Raw genomic sequence first — 27352 nt, forward strand, 5'->3', positions numbered from 1 at the left:
CCAGTGCATGAAAGTGAAAAGTGAAAGTGCAGTCGCTCAGTTGTGCCCGACTCTTAGCGACCCCATGGACTGCAGCCCAGCAGGCTCCTCTGTCCATGGGATTTCCAGGCAAGAGTACTGGAGTGGGGTGCCATTGTAAATTCATGCTGGCCGTAGTCCAAAAATAAGGTTAATTGGAGTATGAGATCTTCAGGCATGTTGCATGCAGAAAATCAAATCATATTAGGACTCTTTTTTTGTTGACTGAAAAGACAAATTGGTAATAGACTTATCAGCACTTTATATCAGGCTTTCTTACGTATTATGTGGAAAAGAAATCTCACAAAGGTCATGGGGAAAGTTTCTCTTCCTATCCAGTTCTAGTAAAAGTTTCCCAGCTGTAACCAGGTAACCAGTGAACGTTCTGCATCCATTTCTGAGCCAGTCATTGCAGTCAGAGGGCCAGAATTATACTGAATTACAGATTTAAAATGTCTAGTTAAAGTCTGATTCTGGCAAGGCTTCTGAGCATGGCCCCCTTTCCGAGATGCTTGTAGTTTGAATAAAGTTCTGGCACTTTGAAAACTAATTGAATTTCTATGGGACTTAATAGAGTAGAATATGTTACCTTTAGAGAAATCATAACTGTTTAAATGCAGTGCTTAGAAGTTTTTTTAAAACTTAGTTTCTACCATTCTTATCCTTTATTGTAGAGAGATAAAATGATATTTAAAGATGAAAGCAAGAAAGCACAAAATAAATGAAAACCTGTTAAGGTCAGTAGACCAAGAAAAGGAAGAAGCAGAATTTCTTTGAATGCTCATCTGCAAAAGGATGTTTGTTTTTCGAAGTACAAAGTTCAGTTCAGTTCAGTCGTTCAGTCCTGTCCCACTCTTTGTGACCCCATGGACTGCAGCACACCAGACTTCCCTGTCTACTCCCAGAGCTTACTAAAACTCATGTCCATCGAGTCAGTGACGCCATCCAAGCATCTCATCCTCTGTCATCCCCTTCTCCTCCTGCCTTCAATCTTTTCCGGCATCCCGGTCTTTTCCAATGAATCAGTTCTTCACATCAGGTGACCAAAGTATTGGAGTTTCAGCTTCAACATCAGTCCTTCCAATCAATATTCAGGGTTGATTTCCTTTAGGATTGACTGGTTTGATTTCCTTGCTGTTCAAGGGACTCTCAAGAGTCTTCTCCAACACCACAGTTCAAAAGCATCCATTCTTTGGCACTCAGCTTTCTTTATAGTCCAACTCTCACACCCATACATGACTACTGGAAAAACCATAGCTTTGACTAAATGGACCTTTGTTGGCAAAGTAGTATCTCTGCTTTTTAATATGCTGTCTAGGCTGGTCATAGCTTTTCTTCTAAGGAGCAAGCATCTTTTAATTTCATGGCTGCAGTCACCATCTGCAATGATTTTTGCATCGCCCCCCCCACCAAAAAAAAAAAAATAATAAAGTCTGTCACTGATTCCATTGTTTCCCATCTATTTGCTATGAAGTGATGGGACCAGATGCCATGATCTTAGTTTTCTGAATGTTCAGCTTTAAGCCAACTTTTTCACTCTCCTCTTTCACCAAGAGGCTCTTTAGTTCTTCGCATATTGCCATAAGGGTGTGATCTGCATATCTGAGGTTATTGATATTTCTCCCAGCAATCTTGATTCCAGCTTGTGCTTCATCCAGCCCAGCATTTCACATGATGTACTCTGCATAATTTAAATAAGCAGGGTGACTATATACAGCTTTGACATACTGTTTTCCCTATATGGAGCCAGTCTGTTGTTCCATATCCGGTTCTAATGGTTGCTTCTTGACCTGCATACAGATTTCTCAGAAGACAGATGGTCTGGTATTCTCATCTCTTTCAGAATTTTCCACAATTTGTTGTGATCCATACAGTCAAAGGCTTTGGCATTGTCAATAAAGCAGAAATAGGATGTTTTTCTGGAACTCTCTTGCTTTTTTGATGATCCAACGGATGTTTGGAATTTGACAACATGCTGGTTCCTCTGCCTTTTCTAAATCAGCTTGAACATCTGGAAGTTCATGTTTCACATACTGCTGAAGCCTGGCTTGGGGAATTTTGAGCATTACTTTGCTAGTGTGTGAGATGAGAGCAATTGTGTGGTAGTTTGAGCATTCTTTGGCATTGCCTTTCTTTGGGATTGGAATGAAAACAGACCTTTCCCAGGCCTGTGGCCACTGCTGAATTTTCCAGATTTGCTGGCATATTGAGTGCAGCACTTTCCCAGCATCATCTTTTAGGATTTGAAATAGCTCAACTGGAATTCCATCATCTCCACTAACTTTGTTTGCAGTTATGCTTCCTAAGGACCCCTTGACTGCATTCTAGGATGTCTGGCTCTAGGTGAGTGATCACATCATTGTGGTTATCTGGATCATGAAGATCTTTTTTGTATAGTTCTGTGTATTCTTGCCACCTCTTCTTAATATCTTCTGCTTCTGTTAGGTCCATACCATTTCTGTCCTCTATTGTGCCCGTCTTTGCATAGAAAGTTCCCTTGGTATCTCTAATTTTCTTGAAGAGATCTCTAGTCTTTCCCATTCTATTGTTTTCCTCCATTTCTTTGCATTGATCACTGAGGAAGGCTTTCTTATTTCTCTTGCTATTCTTTGGAACTCTGCATTCAATAGTATATCTTTCCTTTTGTCCTTTGCCTTTTGCTTCTCTTCTTTTCTCAGCTATTTGTAACGCCTCCTCAGAGAACCATTTTGTCTTTTTGCATTTCTCCAAGCATCTCTGGTGGGTATGGGGTTTGATTCTAAACACGATTTCATCCCTCCTACCGTCTTGCTGGGGCTTCTTCTTTGTCCTTGGACATGGGGTATCTTTTTTTTGGTGGGATCCAACATTTTCCAGTGGATGGTTGTTCAGCAGTGAGTTGTAATTTTGGAGTTCTTGCAGGAGAAGATGAGTGCATGTCCTTCTACTCTGTCATCTTGGAAGGTACCTTGATGTACAAAACGCAGCCATTAAAAAAAAAAAAATCATGCAAGTTGCCTCCTCTCGAGTCTAGAAATTTCTCCACCAGCAGTAGCTGAGACACTCATCCCTCATTTCTCAGCCTTTGACCTTTGTTGATTTCCCCAGGCTTCTGCATTCTCTGAACACCCAGACCAGCATAGTCATTTTGTTTCCTGTCTGCAGGTCATCCTTTAAGATCTTTCTAGCATTCAAATGCATTAGCAAATGCTAATGCTCAGACCTCTTTCCTCTGGTTGAATGAAGAAATGGAAAGTTTACTAGATTCAGAGTCACCTCTTGGGGCTTGAGCAAGACTGTTTTTCCATCTTAGGAATTGAAAGCTCAGTTTTTTTCTACTTGTGTAGAGAAAAAACCAGTTCTTCCCTACTTGTGTGTTTCTTCCTTGTGAGTCTCCTTTTCTACTCCCACAAAATATTCCATTTAGGATCACCAGATTTGTGGATATTTTCCCCACACCAAGCAGTCCTCTGTGACATGAGCTGGGTGTCTTCCAAGGCAACTCACGTCTGACACTGTTGACAAGGAGATAGCTTCAGATCCCAAAGGTTAAGGCCTCAGTCTCAAAAGACTACCCCTCCCCGAATCCTTACCCCCTCCACTGCATTCCTCAGCAACACATACCTCAGATAACACTCAAAAACCTAGGTTATCACTCGTGCTTCTGACCAACCAGCTCTAGGTTGGAGGTTTCATGATCCCCTCCTAGGGTTGGATTAATTTGAAAGAGTGATTCACACAATTCAGGGAAACACTCATGTTTACCTGTTTGTTAAAGGATAGAATAAAGGGTACAGATGGGCATCCACATGGTGAAGGAGCACAGAACCTCATAAGTACTGGGGGTGTGTGTGTGTGTGCGTGTGTAATCTCCATGCTGTCTCCCAGCAGCTCCACATATTCACCCACATGGCAACGTACCAAACCCCTGTTCTTTATGGATTTTCCCAGGGCTTCCTCACATTGGTATGATGGGTTATTATTGCCATTTCCAGCCCTTCTCTGTACTCAAGGGAATGGCTACCAGGGCTAAAAATGCCATACTTCTCACCATGGCTTATCTTTCTGATGATGAGCTCTAACTGAGGAGCCAACTCAGAGTCACCCCCATTAGGATGAAAGACACTCCCATCACTGAGGAACTTGCATGGCTTTTAGGAAATGTGGGCCAGGACTCAGGACAGATGCCAGTGCATTTTGTGTTATCCCATACACTTGCCCTTTTTTTTTGGAGGGGGGTGGGGCTTATAAGAACAAAATAGGCAGCCCTGTGCTCCCAAGTGCTCCATTCCCTAGGTGCTCTTGTGTTGCCTTGGATCCTCTCCCAGGACCCTCAGTATGATCCAAAATCCTGTCTCTAGAAGGTGAAGACCAGAGCCAGCCATGGACCAGCACTGCCTCTAGAGTCCGTCCTGCCTGCCCTCCTGGCCCTTAAAAAATTTCCGGAAGTGAAATTGCTGAATCATGTGTAGTTCTATTTTTAACTTCTTGAGGAACCTATAGACTGTTTTCTGTAGTAGTTGTACCAATTTACATTCCCACCAGCAGTGTAGAAGGGTTCCCTTTGCTCTACTTCCTTAAAGACGTATGTTATTTCCTGTCTTTTTAATAATAGCCAAGCTAACAGATGTGAGGTCATATCTCATTATGGTTTGATTTATACTTCTTAATGATTAGTATGTTGAGCTTCTTTTATGTGCCTGTTGGCCAAATATATGCCTTCTTTGGAGAAATGTCTATTCAGATCCTCTGCTTATTTTAAAATCAGTTTTTTGTTTTGTTTTGTTTTTTTGCTGTTGAGTTGTGTGCACTCTTTATATATTTTGGGTATTAATCCTTTTGCAGATATATGATTTACAAATATTTTCTCCTGTTTTGTAGTTTGCCTTTTCATTTTATTGATGGCTTGCTGTATAGAAGCTTTCTAGTTTGATGTAAGCCACTTACATATTTTTGCTTTTGTTGCCCTTGCTTTTGATATCAAATCCAAAAAGTCATCATCAAGAGACATGTCATAGAGCCTACTATCTTCTTTTCTGGGAGTTCCTGGCTTCAGGTCTTACATTCAAATCTTAACCCATTTTAAGTTAGTTTTTGTTCCTGGTGTAAGATAATGGTTTGATTTCCTTCTTTCACATGTGGCTGTCTGATTTAATTAATCTTGAAGGATATTTTATATCCAAATATTTTTTGAACCTCCACAGAAAAGGAGAAAGGCTTGTTTATTAAATTTTATTAATGAAAGAAACTCATATCTATGTTCTTATATTTATTGTTCCACCCCTAGTTCCTGAGCCAGGTTTTTCATGTCCCTGGCTTCCTTCTCCCAGCAGTGTTTGGGGCTCAGGATGAAATCCCATTGATGGATTGCTGTATCGTGTGGTCTGGCCACTGTTCCTGTTTAAGAAGAGTGAGATATAAGCTCAGTCTTGGAATATCTTGCAAACAGTACAGATTTTTGTACCAATTCTACCATTTTCAGTTTAGATTTGGGTCTCAGAGCTTTTGCAATGCTTTCTCTTCATGTCCTTTCCATTAAAGCAGAGCTGGCTTTTTTTTTTTTTGATGTCCTGGGTCTTTGTTGCTGTGCAGGCTTTTGTCTAGTTGCAGAGAGTAGGGGCTACTCTGTAGTTGCGGCTTTGTTGCTGCGCGGGCTTTTGTCTAGTTGCAGAGAGTAGGGGCTACTCTGTAGTTGCGGTGCGCAGGTTTCTCACTGCAGTGGCTTCTCCTACTTTGGAGCACGGGCCATAGGGCACAGGGACTTCAGGAGCTGCAGCTCTCAGGCTCTAGAGCACAGGCTCAATAGTTGTGGAGCATGGGCTCATGTGCTCCATGGCCTGTAGGCTCTTCCCGGATGGGGGATCAAACCTGTGTCTCCTGCACTGGCAGGCAGATCCTTTACCACTGAGCCACCAGGGAGGCCCAGGGCTGGCTTTTGATTGATCCAACTTTCACAAGACTTTTCCATCAGAAGTTGGCCCATATCTGTCGTTACCATATCTTCCCTAAACCTACTATAGTAGAGTAGAGGTCTAAAAATGACTGACCCAGCTGATTAAAAAAACAAATTCAGAAAAACTGAAAAAAAAAAAATGTTTTCTGATCAAGTTATGCCAACCTATATTCATGTGGCAGATGCTGTGTATATAAGGATGAGTAAGACCCAAAATGACATCCGCCTGAATGGATCTTAAAATATAAGTTTATATTTATAGTATGTAACTTAAATTCACGGGAGAGTTTATACAAAAAAAAAAAATTCACTCGAATGTAGTCAGTATAACTTTTCTTTTTTCCTAAGGGGAAATAATTATGACAATCTGAAAAATTCTTCAGTAGTGCTGATAAGTCATTCTCTTTTCTTCCTCTATTCCAGAGCAAGGTAGTTATACAGAAAATTTGAAATTTCATGAAAAGAAAAATCATTTATTCATCCACAAATAGTTTTTGAATGCCTATGCTATGCCAGATGCTGTTTTAGGTGCCAGAGACACAATAGTGAATAAAACATTCTATGGTTGAGTGATGGAAGTAATGAATGAATGAATCATGGTGATGAGTGTCATAAAGTAGATAAAGCAGAGAAAGGGGGTTCTGAGGGATGAGGGGATAGCTGTACAGGGTAGATGTGAAAGACCTCTCTGATAGGGTGACATTTAAGCCAAGAACCAAAAAATGTACAGACAGAGCATGAAGGAAGAAGAGCATTCTGTATAGAGGGAACAGAAACAGGGAGCCAGGACCCCTGAAGTGGGAGCGTATCTGACCTGATGGTGATGACTGTGGAACTCCAGGTGATACCTTTGGGCCAGGCCGTAGTGGAGGCAGTGGGAAGGGGTTGTATTATACCTGTGTTTTGATGACATTTTTTGGGTCAATTGAATATGTGCTGAATATGTGCAGCACAATTGAATATGTGCTGAATATGTGCTTGCTTGCTAAATTCAAGACAGGAGTAAGAATGACTCCAGATTTGAGACGTAAACAACAGAAAGTATGAATCTGCCGTTTACTGAGAAGGAGAAAGCACATGAAAGTAGTTGGTTTGTTCGTGAGGTTCATTATCATTAAAAAACAACAACAACATTAAAAAAAATCTTTAAATAGTAGCATCACGATTAGTACTGCCAAACAAAGGAGGAAAGAATCATATCATGCTTCCCATTGTCCCTAACCCATGAATGGCAGGCAGGATTGCAAACACTATTCCCACCCTTGTTCTTTTTGTAGTTATTGTGATAAATGTGTAAATGAAGCAACATCTTACTAGAATGACACAGCTAGAAGTAGGAAAAAATGCAATGAGGTGTACTTGATGTACACTACAGTCTCTAACTATCTCTTGTTTGAATACATTTTATATTTACAATGTTATTCATTTGATAGTCCCTTGACATAAATCCCTTGACAGTGTCAAAATTTCTCCAAGCCCTGTGCTTCTGGAAAATCACAGTGGTCAAGAATTTGCTTTGCACTTTTGTGTTATGGGAAATAGCTTACTGCAAAGAACTACACATCCCCATGAGACTTAGATAAGATTTTCAAATGTCTTGCTCTTCCCCCTTCTTGTTTAAAAGGCCAGAGACAGACCTTCCAAATTCTCATTCTTTGTCTTATTAATGATTAGATGACTTTTTGCCCCCACTATCCAATCTGGACAAAATACATGCTAACTTGACTTGAGTAAACTAATCAGAACAAGCCTTGGAAAGCAGAACAGCACCTCCTTAATGGTTCCTACTGAAACAGGCTAACATCAGGGAAGAACATTCCTGATGAACTATCCAAGGTCACCATATCCTTATTCCACCTTACCCAACAACAACACACACACACACACACCCCTAGTTCTTTCTAACCTTGTTTACCCCTTCCTGTACCAGACTAATCTTTCTACATGTCCTTTGAGATGCTTACAGACCTTATAGTCAGGGTCTTCTCTCTAGAGCACCACCTTCCGTTCCCCAGTTGCAATATGCTCCTTCTGCACCTGGCAGTAGTATCTTTGAATCAATTCTCTCCTTATCTAATTCCAGATTTGTTTTCCACTTGACAACCTTTATTAATCAGTAGCTTATTATTGTCAGTTTATGTGCTTATTCATTTATATTCAACAACCATTTATTCGATTTGTCCTCTGTGTACATTCCTGGGGATAAAGCAGCGAACAACAACAAAAAAGAAAAACATAGTCCCTTTTCTGTTAGAGCTTGCATTCTAGTTTAGGGAGACAGATAAATAAGTGAAACATTTAACAAAGAGGATGGTCGAGTTTGTGCGCTGAATACCTTCTGTTTCCTCCTTTAGATCCACTGTCCACTCACTGCTGCCCAGTACACTGAAACTGTGCAGAGTAAGTCAATGGGCTCCTTTGCTCACCGACTTCAGCTTAAGTATGGGCGAACACCCTAGCAGGAGATTGGTGAAAGGGAGGCAGGAGAAGGCAGGTAGTAATTCCCTGGCTACCTCCCAGTAAGTTTGCCTTGGGCTAGCTATGAACCTCCTTTGAAGGTAATTCCCCTCTCAAGATGGCTTGATGAATAGGACTCTTCAGATGCTGTAATTTCTCCCTTTTCTCCCCACCCATTCAGGTCAAGGGGTGTTAACAGCCCAATAGGTTCCTGAACTACCTCTTGTCTTCCTCTATACCCCACCCAAATGTTTAAATAGTCCCCTTGTGAATAAACTTTTGTCTAATTATTCTAAAAAAAACTGAACAACAAAAAAAGAGAATGGTACTTCATGCTATAGAGAAAATTAAATCTATCAAGAGAGAGAAGAGTTGGGAGGATTACATCCCTAAGGAAAGTGATTGGAAATGCATTTAGGTTATTTCTGCATTTCAGAGCAAGAAGGAAGTAGAGAGTTTGGGTCTCTAAATCTCAAGTTTATAAATGGTAATTATTGAGGTTTCTGAACAACAGACTGGTTCCAAATAGGAAAAGGAGTACGTCAAGGCTGTATATTGTCACCCTGCTTATTTAACTTATATTCAGAGTACATCATGAGAAATGCTGGGCTGGAAGAAGCACAAGCTGGAATCAAGAATGCCAGGAGAAATATCAATAACCTCAAATATCAAATATCAATAATGCAGATGACACCACCCTTATGGCAGAAAGCAAAGAAGAACTAAAGAGGCTCTTGTTGAAAGTGAAAGAGGAGAGTGAAAAAGCTGGCTTAAAGCTCAACATTCAGAAAACTAAGATCATGGCATCTGGTCCCATCACTTCATGGCAAATAGGTAGGCAAACAGTGGAAACAGTGTCAGACTTTATTTTTTTGGCCTCCAAAATCACTGCACATGGTGATTGCAGCCATGAAATTAAAAGACACTCATTCCTTGGAAGCAAAGCTATGACCAACCTATACAGCATATTAAAAAGCAGAGACATTACTTTGTCAACAAAGGTCCGCCTAGTCAAGGCTATAGTTTTTCCAGTAGCCATGTATGGATGTGATAGTTGGACTATAAAGAAAGCTGAGCACTGAAGAATTGCTGCTTTTGAACTGTGGTGTTGGAGAAGACTCTTCAGAGTCCCTTGGACTGCAAGGAGATCCAACCAGTCCATCCTAAAGGAAATCAGTCCTGGGTTTTCATTGGAAGGACTGATGGTGAGGCTGAAACTCCAATACTTTGGCCACCTGATGCGAAGAGCTGACTCATTGGAAAAGACCCTGATGTTGGGAAAGATTGAGGGCAGGAGGAGAAGGGGAAAACAGAGGATGAGATGGTTGGATGACATCACCAACTCAATGGACATGAGTCTGGGTAAACTTCAGGAGTTGGGAATGGAGAGGAAGGCCTGGCGTGCTGCGGTTCATGGGATCTCAAAGTGTCGGACACGACTGAGTGACTGAACTGAATGGAGCATAAGTGATGCTCAAGTTGAGTAAGAAAGCCCCCTGACTCTTTGGAAAATTTTATTTAGAATTGACTGCTTTGTTTCAAATCAAGATCATGGAAGTGAGGAGAGTTAAGATGTTCAGAGTAGAGTTCTTGAGTTTATAGCATTGTTCCCAAGCTGATGTAACCAAGAGAGTTTCCCATTCCACATACTTCAGATGAGTATTGCACTAGCAATAAAAATGGATGTTAATGGATCATCTCCAGCCAGTTTTGGATTTTATCATTCCCAAAGAAAACTGTGTCCTAGTCTATTACCAACAAACCCAAAATAAAAATTAGTTGATGTTTTAGGAACTCATCTATTCTTGCATTTTCTTGAGTCACTTATTTGAAGTGAAGTGTTTCTGCAGGGTTTTGACAGTGTTTTGTAGCCTTGTAACTTACTTAAGTAAAACACTCTCCTTTAAATGTTCTGTGTTATACATCTGTCAGATTCTGAGACAGTTTAAATGTTTTAAAAAATGACACTGTGACTCAGCGCAGGTTGAAAGCTTTTTGTTTCATGAAAGCAAAATGGATGAAAATTTGAAGGCCCAGAGGCCATATTTATAACTTCATTAAGGTTATTTATAATTAGTACTTGGTATCTTCTCAAAAGACCCATTAGTCTATAACAGACAGTGTAAATCAAATGAAGATATAAAGATTGAGTATGTCCAAGGGTCCCCAAACTGAGACAATAAATCCCAAGGCAACATTAACTATTCTATATTTCTTTCATGAAGCCCAAGAAAATAGCCTGGGTAGAACCTAGGTATTTTTTTCCATTATATCTGGCCCAACACTTTCCATCAGTGTCTAATAAATTTCTCATAACTGGCTGTAAAAATCACATTGTAGAGCTTTCAAATGGGTAACACTCAGAACAAAATGGATAAATTGGAAAGCTTATATCAAATCTAGTAGGTTGCTCCTCTTTGGTACAGATGCTCAGAGATGTAGCTACTCCAACTCCCAACACTTTTAAGGTAGTTATTTGATATTTAAACTCACTCTGCCATTATATCCCAGATCACTCAAGAAGCAATAATACAAGGTAATCACTAAGTTATTACATTTTGCTGCCCCTCCCAATAATAGTAAATTATACAAACTGCTGAAATAGTTCAATATTGTTTAAGTTGTCAATAAATGACAGATTTGTTTATAATGCCTGACACTAAAATGAAGCATTGTACGGTAACTCCTGCCTCTTGAAATACTTGTAGCCATTATGTATAATTACTTAAGCTTATCCTGGTATTCTAGCTGTTAATAATTGGGAGCAGGGTGGAAATAATACTCTTACTTTAAAAAGCTAGTTTGGAGATGCGTTTTGGAATTTTCTATTTTCTTCTTATAGAAATCAGATTCAAACACTGGGGATTTCTCATTTCCTCTTCTACTGTCTTCCTGTATTTAGAAAGTGAAAGTGAAGTTGCTCAGTTGTGTCTGACTCTGCTACCCCCATGGATGGTAGCCTTCCAGGTCCCTCCGTCCATGGGATTTTCCAGGCAAGAATACTGGAGTGGGTTGTCATTTCCTTCTCCAGGAGATGTTCCCAACCTAGGGAGTGAACCCAGGTCTCCCACATTATAGGCAGACTCTTTACCATCTGAGCCACCATATTTAGAAAGACACATAAATCATCAAATTGTTCATCTTCACTCACCACCATTGTCTGAATCTGTATGGTTACTTAAAGCAGATGTTGGTAGGTTGATGGCTGAGCAGATGAGCAGATTTTAATTGGCTAATTTGATTCAGCCTTCAAAAGACTTTTAAGAAATTCTAAAATACAATATAATTTCTAGTATTTCAATTATTTAGACAGCCAGTTGGATTATCTTCTGAGCAATTGACCAATTAAACAGTTGTCATCCTGGGAAATAGAGCTTCAAGTGGCCAAGTATTGACCTTGCAACCATGGGCTTTGTTAGAGTAGAACTTGAAATTAAAAATGGACTGAATCATTCATCGATTGATGGATTGCATGGAAGTCCAGGCCATTCACATGACTTCCTGAAGGGTGGGGGTGTTTAAGAGAGAGTAGTGTCTCCTACTACTTCTTCCCTGGTGGCTCAGCCGTAAAGAATCCACTTGGAATGCAGGAGATTTGGGTCCAATCCCTGGGTTGAGAAGATCCCCTGGAGAAGGAGATGGCAACCCACTCCAGTATTCTTGCCTAGAAAATCCCATGGACAGAAAAGCTTGGCAGGCTACAGTCCATGGGATCATAAAAAGTCAGACACAACTCAGCAACTAAACAACAACAACAAAAGTATCGCTTTTCATTCACTCATGCTAGTGATTATTACAGTTTCAGGACGTGATGTGTGATGCAAGACTGGAGCACAGTTGGTTGCACCTAAAGTAAACCACTTTTCTCTGAGTATTTTTCAAAGAGAATGAATTGTACTAAAAGCAGATGCCTGCAAAATTCCACCTGTTTTTGCTAATTGCAGCAATTTTCTGCGGTTTCTCACTGGAATGGCTGTTTGCTTTGCTGATACAATCAGTTTGCCAATGGAAAATCTGCCATAACACATTAAATTCCCAGCAGCACAAACATTTATGTGTTCATTCATTCAACAGCAATTATTGAGGACCCATTATGTAAGAACAGTGTGGTAGGTACTGGGAATAAAAACATAAATAAGACTCGATCCTAAAAGAACTTCTCTGTCTGCATGCTTAGTCGCTCAGTCGTATCAGACTCTTTTGCGACCCCATGGACTGTAGCCCACCAGGCTCCTCTGCCCATGGGATTTCCTAAGCCAAGAATACTAGAGTGGGTAGCCATTCCCTTCTCCAGCGGACCTCCCCCACAACAGGGATTGAACCCAGATCTCCTGCATTGCAGATGGATTCTTTACCACACATGTAAATAAGTGAACATGTACAACTGAATGTAATATTGCTCTAATGTAATTGCTCATAGGGTAATAATTGCTATCGTTAACATAAAGTCTAGATGAATGGGAGCTAACTACAGGTTCGCCCAGTGAATCTTGGTTAAGGAGAACTCCTCAGAAGAAGTGGCATCTAAGCTGACTGATAACAAGAAAATAAGTAGGAGTCAGTCACGTAGAAGTGGGAGTATAGAGACGAGTGTTTTCCACCCAGGATGGCCACCATGTGCAAAGCTCCTTACCTGAGAGGGGGCACAGAGTTGTGTCAGAAAATTGCCCACCATGTCACGATCATGGAGTTTGGGGCTGGAGAGTCCCTGGGGCCACGTGACAAAGAGCATCATCAGACATAAAAAGCACACGTGAATTTTATGCAGAGTTTAGTCAGGGACTGTTGAAAGTTTGTATGCAAAACATTGGAACCACAGAAACTTTAAGGGTGGGGATGAGAAAAGAAATTTATTAGGAAAACTTGCAAGAGAGAAAGCCCTTCAACTTTTGTTTTAATCAGATACCCGTTTACTAGCGTAATAAAATACAGCCAGCTGAGGCTCAGAGCTTATCGTATGGATATTCTGCATTTTCCAGCAGTGTGAAAAAAGTTATTGTGACTAATTATAGTGCCTATTTGAATGCAGTCATGCCCCATATCGCATGAAGAGTTCTATCTCTCTTCTGCATACTCAAAGAGACAGCCAAATAACAGCTTTGTGTATATAATTTCTTCCCCATATTTAAATTTTAAAATAAGTGAGTGAAATTGCAATAGCACAGTTCTTCTCTCTTCTGCTATGGGAATGAATTTTGTGTGTAAAAATTTCAGCCAAAAATGTGATAGTGAATAATTACAGTAAGCTTGACCTTACGGTGTACATCTGGTTCTTTCCATGATTGCTTTAATTATGGAGTGAAATCCTGAGGAAACAGAAAAAAATTTATTGAAACATTATATCATGACATTCTGTGAGCTTCTGAGGCTTTGTTAAGTTATTATTATTATTCTTTTGTTCATGCTTACACACTCAGATCTTTCAATGCTGAGTCTGTTGCAGCAAATTCAGGATATTCAAGACACAGGTTCTACCTCACTTTAACAAAATTCCCAAGACATCACTTTGATGCCTTTTGTTAGAAATGTGACTCGTTAAAGCATAAATCCTCTTACTCCTATCTCAGAATAGGGCCTCATCAAAGATACTTACTCCAACAGCTAAAGTAATTTTAAAAGAATCCATTCCTTAATAGATAATATAAAGAAGGACTGACAGATTTGAGCATGGGGTAAGTACCAAATGACCCAACATTTGGGACATCCTTACATTAAAAATTATTTGTTGTTTGAAAATCACATTTAACTGAACATCAGTATTAGGGAAAACCCAGTTTTCCCTCCTGTGTCTACTTACTGCTTATTACAGAACACTTAACTTCTGACCTTTGTGGTCACCAAATGGGAGGGAGTGATTTCCACCACCAAGCAATTTTCATGACACTGACTGAATGTTCTTCAGTTCAGCTCTACTGTGACACTGCCAGCCTGCAGATAGCATCAGATCCTGCTGGTTGCGGGCTCAGTTGTATGAGACCTCTCCTACCCGACTTGAAGTGACAGTTGCAATTCTGGGTTATCACTTGTGCTTCTGTTAACCTCAGGGTGCCATGACTTCCTCCTTAGGTTCATTTAATTTGCCTGAGATTCTTGCAGAACTCAGAGAAACACTAATGTCTACCAGTTTATTAAAGGATGTGAGAAGGGCACAGATAAACAGCCAGATGAAGAAATATGCAGGCAATGGTGTGGGAGTGTCATGAGCACAAGAGCCTCTGCCCCTGTGAAACTGGGGGGTGTTACCCTCTCAGATTGTGTTCACCTACATGGAAGTTCTCTGAACCTTGTATGGTGGGCATTTTATGGAGACTTCCTCACGTGGGCATGATCAACCATTAAGCCTGTTTCCAACTCCTCTCCCCTCTCTGGAGAATGGGTGAAAATTCTAAGTTTGTAGTCATGGTTTTATGTCTCTGGTAACCAGTTTGCATCTAGGGGCCATCCAGAAGCCCCCCCAGAGTTGCATCATTAGAACAAAAGTTGTTCCTAGTGCTGTTATCGCTTGGGAATCTACAGGATTTGGGGGAGCCTTTTGTTAAGGGTGGGGTCAAAGACCTCATATCAGAAAAAGAGAAAACACCCATTCCAAGCCGGTGAACTCCTTTTGTGTTATCCAGCAACAGCCCTTGTATTTTTTGATAACCATACAAAAAAGGAATCTAGGACTATTTTCCATGGAGAATCTAATATCTCCTTTTCTCTTATACTCAATTCTGTCACATTGGCTAGATAGTTTCTCAGAATTTCCCCCATCCCTATACCATTTAGTCCTTTCTAGATCTTTCCATCGCTCCCTCTCAGTCCACTCCTGTATGCTATAGGTTGACCTAGCTTTTCTCTAGTGGAATGAGATATTTGCTCTTTAGAAAGGAGAAGAAGGGAGAAGATAGTTGTGCTAATTATGAGACTCGCAGAGGAGGAAGGGAGAGGGTGGAAAGACTGTGAATATTCCCCAATTAATTTGTGTCCCATTGCATACACAGAAACTCTAATACCTGTCAGTGGGACTAGATTTTTCATTTCTAAGATATCAACATCTTTTGTACAAATGTCAGTGAAATTTAAAAGTAAAATAAGTTTTGTCAAAATGAGAAACTAGTTCTATGGTTGTTAGACAGCTAAATTAGGTCTTTGGGCTTAGATTGTTTCCCAGTCTGCTTTAGATTTTATCACATTGTTTTTACTTTCACTTCATATGCTATTCGAAATCTTAGGGTAGCTCCTTTTCTTAGAAATCAAAGCTAAGCTTTGAAATTACAGTTAATTATGTTTCTAATTGTCAAACAAAAGAATTCACCTATAAATTAAAACAGAAGAAAAATGTGATCACTCAATAATATTCAGAGTTGAGAACTACAGACAATATTCATTAAAATATTGAAAAGAAGCATACCTATCATGATGCTAAATTTGGTTCTTGAGAAAAACTCAGAAACACTGTCTCTCTAATTCTTTGTGAATTAAAAAGGGGCTTTGACAGCTGATTGTGTTTATAATTCATGAAAAATTTCAGGTTTATTGTTAGAAAATTATAATACTGTGAGCAATAATGGCAAAGCCAGATGTTTACCATATAATTACCATTCTTCTAGTAAATTTGTGGTTAGAAAATTAGACAAAGAAACTCTCAAAAAAATTATACGTGTCAAAAACCTCTGTCCAAAGAGGAAATAATAATAGCATTTCACAATAATCATTATAATTTTAAAAAGACAAAGATCTTTGCCCCCTTGTAATCATAATGAAGAGGGTTTTGTTAGTAGTTTGGGGGGACATTTTGGAAGAAGACAGGTTAATTAATGAGTATAAAAGATATCAAAGCATAGAGGTCAGTGCTTTAAGATTTAAAGTATCCATCTCAAAATATATGTTGATTTCCCTGTAGATTCCTCCTTTAGATGTTCTAGCTGCCCTGTCCATTCCAGTTACCACAAGCAAGGGAGATGTTTTCTTCATATTCTTGGATTATTGTGATAACATGGTCCCTCAGCTCAAACCTCTCCACACCCAACTTTTACTCTACTAAAAGATGAATTTGTCTGAACGATTGCTTTCCTGGTATGTAATAATGAACTTTTATATTGTACTTCCTTGCTTCCATGTGTACTCCTCATCCTCTCTCTGCTGATGTGGAACTTATCCCTTCTGCAGAAGTGCTAGCAACTCTCCACAGAAAACACTGACAGACAGAGCTTTGGACCAAGAGTTAGAAAGCCTGGTCCTATAATCTTTCTTGCTGTATGAACTTGAGTAACTCACTGTCTTTCTGCCTCACTTTCCTTATCTATAAAACAGTCATAATGACTCCAGTATCACAAAATAATTGCAAGGAACAGCAAATGAAAGAGTTCTAACAATAATAAATATTCTAGTCAAGATTATTATTTAATGATTTTAGATCCTTTTAGAAAAGCTTTCCATGGCGCCTCATTACTTCCTAGACCCCCCAGGTTCTGATTCTGGATCATGAAATTTTGAACCTCCTGATTATCTGGCCCAATCTATGTATGACTGACGCTTTGAAATCATCATTGATAATTACCAAGTGCGTATTGTATGGCAGGCACTATGACAAACTCTTTGTACCCATTTTCACATTTTGACATCACAACCGTATTATTAAAAAGTGCCCTTTTCATCATGTCTTGTTATGGGTGAGGAAATGAGGCTCAGAGAGGTTAGATAACTTGCCCTATATTAAATGGCTGGAACTAGGCACTCCAGTATCAGAATGTGATATTTTAACCACTGAGAAATATTCCACAAAGAAATTTCTCTTTGGGCTGGGCTAATTGCTGTCATTGAACTCACTATATATATTTCTCTACCTTTTGTTGCATCTGTTTACTCCTCAAAGCCTATCGTGTCCTCTTTCTCTTTACATCCCCAAATTGTATTATTATGATTTTGTGTATTTTCCATTTCCTGCTTTATAAGTACACTCAAATCTAAACTCTCTTGTATTCATTGAGCACTTTCATATTGTACTGACCAGAACCATACTGAGTCGTGTTAGCTTGTATGTTCTCTGATCCATTCATATGTTTGAAAACTGATAAGCTGCATCTTCCCCAGGAGGGAAGGCCATTCTTCTCCCTCTTTTGCACATCCTAATATACACTGAAAAAAAAGCAATGAACTATAGACAGCATGCAAATACATAGAAAGAATACTTGTTGAATTCTGTAATAGTCTTTTGAGACTTACAGGCTTACATTGTTCTGGAGGCTGTCTATTCAAGTCCTGGCTCTTTTCAGAAGCAACTCTTAACTTCCTGGAGTAAGTCCTGGTTATGCCAAATACCCCCTCATCTTCTTAAGCCACCATTCTGCTGGTTTGCACTGTTTCCTCCACTAGTAATGACTAACAGAGCTATAGTACATCACCTCAACAAGGTTATTAGCTTTGATGCAGTTGAGATGCAGAACATTTCCTTTGCCAAAGGATTTACAGTATAGGTCCTCAATTTAAGGCCTGATATGGTGTTGTTTTCATATCAAGAACAGAGAGGTCCTCCAGTGACCTGATCATAAGCCCTCTCCCTCTTCTGCCCCAGCAGATAAGGACCCTTAACTAAAGAACACTGCTTACTATGGGGACAAGCCCCGTTCCTACTTAGCCCTGAGCAGTGAGCTTTGGTCCCCTGGCACCTGTGGATTTATTCAAATAAGCCAATCACATCTCTGCATTGGAACCAACGGTCATCCAAAACCCTCGATACCGCAAAAGCCTCCTACAACCTTTGGTTGTTCACTCCGTTTTCCAGTGCAACCCCCGTGTGGTGGAGTGTGGTGCAGTGTCATCCTTCTCTGGGCTCTGATTGCATGAGACTGATAAGCTTCATTTGATCTCACTTGTCCAGGATTGGCCATCCCCATAGTCCCAGGGCAGGAATCTGTCCTTCACTAATGGAGTAAAGAGGAAGTGATTAAAATAGAATTCCTCATGGAGACTTTTGTAACAATACTGCTTTCCTCTCATGCCCATTTGCTTCTTAATCTCTGGTGGCCACAAGTCTGTTCTTCATTTCTATATATATATTTTTTTCATTTCAAGAACTTTAAATGAAATTATACAACGTATAATTTGTTTGGATTGGCTTTTTTCACTCAGCATAATTCTCTGGAAATTTATCCAGGTTGTTACATCCATCAATATTTCATTCCTTTTTACTGCTGAGTAACATTTCAGGGTATAGGTCTATCTGTGTTTGTTAAACCATTCATCATTGAAAGACTTCTGGATTTTTCCAGTTTGGGGCTTTTATAATAAAGTTGCTGTAAACATTCATGTACAGCATTTGTATAAGTGTAAGTTTTCATTTTCCTGGGATAAATACTGAAGAGTGCAATTACTGAGTCATAGTGCAATTGCTTGTTTAGTTTTTTAAGAAACACAACTAAACAGTTTTCCATAATGGCTGTACTACTTTACAAGGTCTTTAGCAATTTATTAGTTTTTCGGTTCTTCCTCATCCTCACCAGCCTTTGCTGTTCTCACTACTGTTTAGCCTTTCTCGTAGGACTACAGTTATGTCATTGTGGTTTTAATTTTCCTTCCCCTAATAGCTAATAGTATTGAACATCTTTTCAATGTTAGGTGTTTATCTGCCATCTCTGTGTCCACTTTGGTGAAATACCTTTTCATATATTTTATCCAGTTTTGAATTGAGTTGTGTGTATTCTTTTACTGTTGGGTTTTAAGAGGTTTTTTTTGAAAATAAATTTTAGTTACTAATCCGTGACAAGATATATGGTTCACTAATATTTTCCCACATTCTGTACATCAAATAATTTTTTGAGTCACCTTTTAAAATTTCTGGAGTCAGTTGTAAAATTCTTCTGTATCTAGTAGATTAAAAAGCAGTACCTTCAATTTTTGTTTTGTTTTTTGTTGGAGGATGTTACTTTAGTGCCATTGTCTTTAAGTATAAATTTAAGAATAGCCTTATATTTATTTTAAAAAAGAACACGCTGTACTTTTTATAGGAATTTCATTATTGTATATAAATTGGGGAAAATTGACATCTCTGGTATGTTGAATCTTCTGATCCAAGAAATGTTACATCTCAATTTATCTAAATCTTCGATTTCCTTCATTAGTGTTATAATTTTCAGCATATAAGTTTTATTAGATTTACACCTAAGCATTCTGTTTCTTTGAGCCATTGTAAATGGTGTTACACTTTTTAAAATATGGTTCCCAAGTGTTCATTGTTATCTTATTCTATATCCTGTAACCTTGCTGAATTCTCTTATTAATTTTACCTTTTTTGGAGATTTTCTTGAAATTTTTCTATATAGACAATCAACTTTAAATAAATATAAAGGAACAGTTTCACATCTCATTTCTAATTTGTGTACTTTTACTTCCTTTTCTTACCCTTTCCTTGCCTTGCTGGCTAGAATTTTCAACACTGTGATGAATCAATGTGGCGAAAGCAGACTGAATTGCATTGTTCCCAATCTTAGAGGTAAGTGAAAAGTGACAGTGAAAGCGAAAGTCGCTCAGCTGTGTCCGACTCTTTGCGACCCCATAGACTATACAGCCCATGGAGTTCTCCAGGCCAGAATACTGGAGTGGGTAGCCTTTCCCTTCTCCAGGGGATCTTCCCAACCCAGGGATTGAACACAGGTCTGCTGCATGGCAGGCGGATTCTTTACCTGCTGAGCCACAAGGGAAGCCCAAGAATACTGGAGTGGGTAGCCTATCCTTTCTCCAGTGGATCTTCCCGACCCAGGGATCAAACCAGGGTCTCCTGCATTGCAGGCGGATTCTTTACCAACTGAGCTATCAGGGAAGCAATCTTAGATGTAAAGAATTTGTTTAAAATGTTAGTTGAAGGTTTTTGCAGATGTTTTTTATTGACTCGTTATAGTCCCCCCTCTGTTTCTCCTTTTTCTGAGAGCTTGTATCATGAATGTGTATTGCATTACGTCAGATCCTTTCTCTGCAATGATTCATAATGTTAGGTAGGTAGAATAGGGAACAGGAGTCCAAAATGGCGGAGGCTAAAAGACAAGGAAGGGAAAAGCCTTCGAAAATAGAACAAAAGAAGGTCCGAGGACCGGAATGAGGACCTCAGGTAAAACAAACAACACTCTTGGCTGGCCCAATGTACATAGGACAGGCCCAGGGAGAGAGAAACATATACAAAGAGGAGCCAAAGCTCTCTCTCTCTCTCCCCGCCGTGCACTGGGGTACTCTTCTCCTCGTGTCTTTGGATTGCCATGTCCTCACGCCTCGAAGATGGGTTTTCCTGCTATCTTCTAAATAAAATAGAGCTGTAACACTGAGCTGTAACACTGATTTGTCTAAGAGCTATAACATGGTCCTTTCGAGACCTGAGAGCTATAACATGGTCTATCCAAGACCTGAGAGCTATGACGCACCGAGGAGGGCTTTAATGTCCGTCACTCCAAATCTTTGTTGTGACGAGACAAAGAGCCGAGGAACATACGCTCACGTGACAATACTATCTGAAAAAATTTCTTCTTTAGTAATATAGTGAATTATACAGATTATCTTTCTAGTTTTGAAGCAGGCTTGCATCTGGAGAATAAATGCCACTATGGCACCCCACTCCAGTACTCTTACCTGGAGAATCCCATGGATGGAAGAGCCTGGTAGGTTGCAGTCCATGGGGTCGCTAAGAGTCGGACACAACTGAGCGACTGCACTCTTACTTTTCACTTTCATGCATTGGAAAAGGAAATGGCAACCCACTCCAGAATTCTTGCCTGGAGAATCCCAGGGACTGGGGAGCCTGGTGGGCTGCCGTCTATGGGGTCGCACAGAGTCAGACATGACTGAAGTGACTTAGCATTAGCAGTCATGTTTTATAATCCTTCTCATACATTGTTGAATTCTATTTGCTAACTTTTTAAAGGATTTTTTTTGTCTATATTAATGAAGATGTTTGTAGGTCATTTTCCTTTATTGTACTGTTTTTGACTGGTTTCAGTATCAGGATAATATTAGCTTCATAAAATGAACTGGGAAGGGTTTCTATCTCTTACACATCCTGGAAGAGATTATTTAGAATTGGTGTGAGCATGCGTGCTAAGTCACTCCAGTCATGTCCGACTCTTTGTGACCCCTATGGACTATAGGCCTCCAGACTCCTCTGTCCATGGGATTCTCCTGGCAAGAATACTGGAGTGGGTTGCTATGCCTTCCTCCAGGGGATCTTCCCAACCCAGGGTTCCAACCCACATGTCTTAAGTCTCCTCCCCTGGCAGGCAAGTTCTTTACCACTAGCACCACCTGGGAAGTCTTAGAATTGGTACTAATCTCTTAAACATTTTGTAGAATTCTCCAGTTAAACCACCTAGGCAAAGAGTTTTTGGATACATTTTTAATAATGAAAGAATTCGGTTTACTTAATAGGTAAAGAATTATTAAAATTATCTATTTCATGTTGCATGTGATATGGCACACTGATTTTTTAGAGGAATTGATCTATCTCACATAAATGATCAAATTTGTATGTGTGCATAGTTTTTTGTACTATTTCCTTTTTTTGATTTTGATTTTTGATCCTTAGTGATAACTACTTTTTCTCCTGATGCTGAAAATTTTGTCCTCTTAATTTTTTTCATTGCTAATCTGGTTAGTTTGCCAATTTTATTGATTTTTAAAAACAACCAGTTGTTTATTTCATCATTTTTTTTCCTGTTATTTTCCTGTTTCCAATTTCACTGAGTTTTGCTTTTCTTTTTATTAATTTCCTGTTTCTACTTGATTTGGAATTATTTTGCTATTCTTTTTAAGGGTCTTTTGATAGGATCTTGAACTATTAATTTGACGTACTTTTTTTCTTTTCCAGTGTACACAGTTAGTGCTATAAATATTCGTCTCAGCACTTACTTGTCTGTATCCCACATATATTGAAATATTATATTTTCAGTTTCGTTCAATTTAATGTTTTTATTTCATTTGAGACTTTATCTTTGGTTGGTGGATTGTTAGAGGTGTGTTGCTTAGTTTCCAAATATTTGGAGATTTTTTCCCTATTATTTTTCTGTTATTATATGATATCATCAGAGTCAGAGAACATGCTTGCATATGGCAGTTCTTTAAGTTTTTTGAGGTCTGTTTTATAGTCCGTGATATGGGCAGTCCTGGTATATGTCCGTGGGCACTTGCAAACCATGTGTAGTCCGCTGTTCTTCTGCAGACTGTTCTGTATTGTTGATTAGGTTCTATTGGTTGATGGTGTTGAGTTCTTCCATATTCCTGCTAATACTTTGACTTGCTATTTCAAGAATCATTAAGGATGGTCATTTAAGTCTCTAACTATACTTACAGATTTGCCCCTTTCTCCTTTCAGTTCTACTAATATTTGCTTCACATATTTTGCATCTCTTGTTTGCTACATACTTATTTAGTGTTGGTTTATCTTTTGGGACACTTCTAACATTAGACGATGCTCTTTTCTGAATCTGGTCATATTCATTGCTCTGAAGTGTTATACAACTGATTTTAATGTAGCCGCTCCTGCATTCTTTTGCTTAACCTTTTGCATTTTCTTTCAACAACCTGTGTTACTATTTTTGAAGTGAGTTGGGTCATGTTTACAAATTCAGTCCGCCAATCTCTGCCTTTTAATGGGTGAATTCAAACTATTTGGTTTTACACTTAATATAATTATTGATATATTGGGGTTTAAATGTGCTACTTGTTTGTTGTCCTCTTTTTCATATCTTCCCATGAATTAACTTGAATATTTTGTAGTCATATTTTATATGTAGCATTTTTCAGTGTGTTTATTTGCATAATATTAAGTGGTTACTCTAGGTAGTACATTGTTATACACGGGTAACTAATGGAAGTCTACTTGTATCCTCAACTTATTATTTAGAACAAATCAAAGACATTTATTTCCCTTTATCTTCCTTTAATTTCTCACGATTATTACATAATTGTCTTGAATATTCCTTCTAAATGTGTTCCAAACAACAGCAGATGGTTGTTATAATTTTTTTGTTGTTATAACATCAAACATGATTTAGAAAATTAAATAAAGAAAGAAAGTCTAGAATATTTATACATCTTTTGGATTACCATATTCTTTCTACCTGAGGTTCCTAGCTTCCTTCTTTTTTAATTTCCTTTTAGTTTCTGTTTAGAGAATTTCTTGTAATCATTCTTCTAGGGTAGGTCTGCAAGCGACACATTCTCTGAATTTTCTTTCATCTTTAGAATATCTTGGTTTTTTCTCCATTTCTGAAGGTACTTAGCATTCTGGGTTGATCTTTTTCTCTCTGCAGTTAAAAAAAAAATGTGCCACTTCCTTCAGATGTCTGTGGTTTCACATGAGAAATCTGCTATCAATAAAATTGTTTTCTCTGTATGTAATGCATTTATTTCTTTCTAGCTTTTGTCATTTATGGTTTTTCTTTGGTTTTAGTTTTCAGAAGTATAATTATACATGCTTGTGTGAACATTTTTGGTTTTAACCCATTTGGCATTTGTTCAGCTTCAACAGTCTTTAGGTTTGTATTTTTTTAAATCAAATTTGGCAAGTTTTCAACCATTACTTCTCTCACTATCTTTTCATTTCTGCTTCTTTCTTCTCTTCTTTAGGGACTCCCATGGCAAGATTGTTATAGTCTCACAGGATCTAAAAGCTTCGCTTGTTTTTTTGTTGCTGTTGAATTTTCTTTTTCTTTGTTGTCCAGGTTGGCTAATTTCTATTGTTCTACCTTCAAGTTTACTAATTCTTTGCTCTTTCCCCTCCATTCTGTTGATAAGATTGTTCAGTTCAGTTCAGTTCAGTCACTCAGTCGTGTCCGACTCTTTGTGACCCCATAAATCGCAGCATGCCAGGCCTCCCTGTCCATCACTAACTCCCCGATTTCACTCAAACTCACGTCCATCGAGTCCATCATGCCATCCAGCCATCTCATCCTCTGTCGTCCCCTTCTCCTCCTGCTCCCAATCCCTCCCAGCATCAGAGTCTTTTCCAATGAGTCAGCTCTTTGCATGAGGTGGCCAAAGCACTGGAGTTTCAGCTTCAGCATCATTCCTTCCAAAGAAATCCCAGGGCTGATCTCCTTCAGAATGGACTGGTTGGATCTCCTTGCAGTCCAAGGGACTCTCAAGAGTCTTCTCCAACACCACAGTTCAAAAGCATCAATTCTTTGGCGCTCAGCTTTTTTCACAGTCCAACTCTCACATCCATACATGACCACTGGAAAAACCATAGCCTTGACGAGACGGACCTTTGTTGGCAAAGTAATGTCTCTGCTTTTGAATATGCTATCTAGGTTGGTCATAACTTTCCTTCCAAGGAGTAAGCGTCTTTTAATTTCATGGCTGCAGTCACCATCTGCAGTGATTTTGGAGCCCAAAAAAATAAAGTCTGACATTGACTTAAAAAAAAAAAATCCCCATTCATATATATACTTAGTTATCAAATTTCCAGTTGGTTTCCTGTATTTCTCCCATTTCTTTACTGAAATGTTCTATATTTCCTAAGACATTCTGTTTCTTGTTTGTTTCAAATGCATAATTAATTCCTTATTGAAGCTTTTTTATGATGACTGCTTTAAATCATCTGTGTCAATATGGGATTGACAGCTATTTTCTTTTTTTCATTAAGCTTAAGATCTTTCTGGTTCCTTATATAATATTTTTTTTTATTAAATCTTAGACATCCAGGATATTATGCTTTCAGACTCTAGATCTTTATGTCTTAAATGTTGTTACTTCTTTTCACATTGCTCTGGCAGGAAGGATGTCTGCTTTTATGTTATTGCTAGGTAAAGGGAGAAGTCTGTATTTTCCACTCTGTCTCCATTAACACTTATTTCAATGGGGTGAACTCCTTACTGCTAAGTTGATCTCAGTAAACTCCAATGATAAGATAGTTACCTGGCTGGGAGGGGTAAGAAAGTCTCTTGACTATTCCCTTGTTTTTTCTACTGGCATCATGAGGAGGGACAGGGACCTTATTACCCACACTGGGTGGTGGTAAAATTCCTGACTCTTCATCAGGTCTCCTTTGACATCACCCCAGTAAAGAGCAGGAGTGTATCTCCATTCCTGCCATGTGGAGGTGGAAGTCTAAGTTTCTTATGTGGTCTTCATTGATATTACAGGGAGGAGAAAAATGGGTTTATTACTGTCACATAGAATTAAAGGGCTTTTCTAGTGGCTCAAGACGATAAAGAATCTGCCTGCAATGCAGGAGACCTAGGTTCAGTTCCTGGGTTGGGAAGATCCCTGGAGAAGGGAATGGCTACCCACTCCAGTATTATTGCCTGGAGAATTCCATGGACAGAGGAGCCTGGCAGGCTACAGTCCATGGGGTTGCAGAAAGTCCTATACAACTGAGCAACTTTCACTTTCATAGAATTAACGTCCAAACTCCCTACTCAGCCTTTTCTGACACCAGGCTGGAGGGGCAGTTGGAGGTCCCTATTACAGCCTGGAGAGGGGAGACCAGAGGGTGGGCCTTAACATTTATTGGCATCAGTTCAGCTCAGTCGCTCAGTCGTGTCTGACTCTTTATGACCCCATGAACCCCAGCACACCAGGCCTCCCTGTCCATCACATGGGTAGAGGAGATTCCACAGTTTTTTCCTGTGATGGTTGGCTACAGTACTGTTGTCTAAAAATTGTTTTGTTTTGTTTTTTTTGTCTCGGTCCGCTATCTTTTCCTTGTCCTTAGGTTGAAGATACCAGGCTTTCATTAGGATATTTTGCCTTTGCCCTTTGGTATGGCAGTAAGCTATCAGGCATACATAGAAAACTCAGGAAACCAATCACCCTGTCATTCCTTGGGCCCAGAGTATCCCAACAAGCTCAAAGATTTGTTTACTTTATATCTACTTACTATATAATTTTTAGGGTTTTGAGTTGTACTTGGTGGTGAAAACACCTGTACTCCTTCTTCTCAAAAGTGAAAGTAGTCTGTTTTTGGTTGTAGTTGGAGCTCTATGTGAGCTTCCCAGGTGGTGCTAGTGCTAAAGAACCCAACTGCCAGTGCAAGAAACAGGAGATGTGGGTTCTATCCCTGGGTTGGGAAGACCCCTGCAGAAGGGAAAGGCAAACCAATCCAGTGTTCTTGCCTGAAGAATCCCATGGAGAGAGGAGCCTGGCGGGCTACCGTCCATAGGGTCACACAGAGGCAGACCCACCCGAAGCAACATACCATGCATGTAGAGCTCTATTTACCTTAGATTTTTAAATTTTTATTTCGTATTGGAGTGCTTCCCTTGTGGCTCAGTGCCTACAATGCAGGAGATGCAGGTTCACTTTTGGGTCAAGAAGATCCCCTGGAGGAGGGCATGGTAACCCACTCCAGTATTCTTGCCTGCAGAATCCCATGGACAGAGGAGCCTAGTGGGCTGCAGTCCATAGGCTCACAAAGAGCCAGACATGACTGAAGCGACTTAGCACATACACATAGGCAATTAACAATGCTCTGTTAGTTTTAGATGTATAGTAAAGTGATTCAGTTATACATATATCTATTATTTTTCAAGTGCCTTTCCTATTTAGATTATTATAGACTAATGAGCAGAGTTCACTTGCTAGCTATATTGTAGCAAGGGAACTCTTGCTACCAATTCCTCATTGGTTATCTATTTAAAATAAAGCAATGTGTGCATGTCAACCTCAAACTCCCAATCTACTTACTTTAAATTAGTAGCATTCTTGTCACTAAACAGTTTAGATTTTGAGGAACATTTAATCAATACTATAGATTCTAGGTATCAAATTGCATTAATGATTGGGGCTTAGAGATACTTTATGCAATATTAAAACTTTTTTCCTGAAGATTAAGAGAGACAAAGCATGTAAAACTCCACATGTACTTTCTGATGCACTGAGTAAGCACTCAATAAATACATGTCACAGTCTGTTTTTTTATTTGTTTTATAAAGCACTGTAGTAATTACAACTCTGTATTTGGAGTCTGGGGTAGTCCTACAA

At 39.2% G+C, this 27352-nt stretch overlaps 1 long non-coding RNA gene across 10 annotated transcripts in view; it reads left to right on the plus strand.

The window, feature by feature from the left end:
* LOC147348230 (uncharacterized) overlaps positions 1 to 27352 on the plus strand; it is a 317007-nt gene that overhangs the window by 137405 nt on the left and 152250 nt on the right. For 8 of the 10 annotated variants that reach the window (XR_015151241.1, XR_015151240.1, XR_015151242.1 and 5 more), the window contains exon 4: positions 19813 to 19880. The exons of 1 other annotated variant lie outside the window; for it this stretch is intronic. This is a non-coding gene — a long non-coding RNA (uncharacterized LOC147348230). Of the gene's footprint in view, positions 1 to 16292; positions 16407 to 19812; positions 19881 to 27352 lie in introns of those variants that run through there. One more of the 10 variants, XR_015151254.1, reaches the window with a different exon arrangement.

This window comes from Bos grunniens, chromosome 22 (genome assembly GCF_055505025.1).
Source record: "Bos grunniens cultivar Pamir isolate PY7600 chromosome 22, Bosgru_T2T1.0, whole genome shotgun sequence".
Lineage (NCBI taxonomy): Eukaryota > Metazoa > Chordata > Mammalia > Artiodactyla > Bovidae > Bos > Bos grunniens.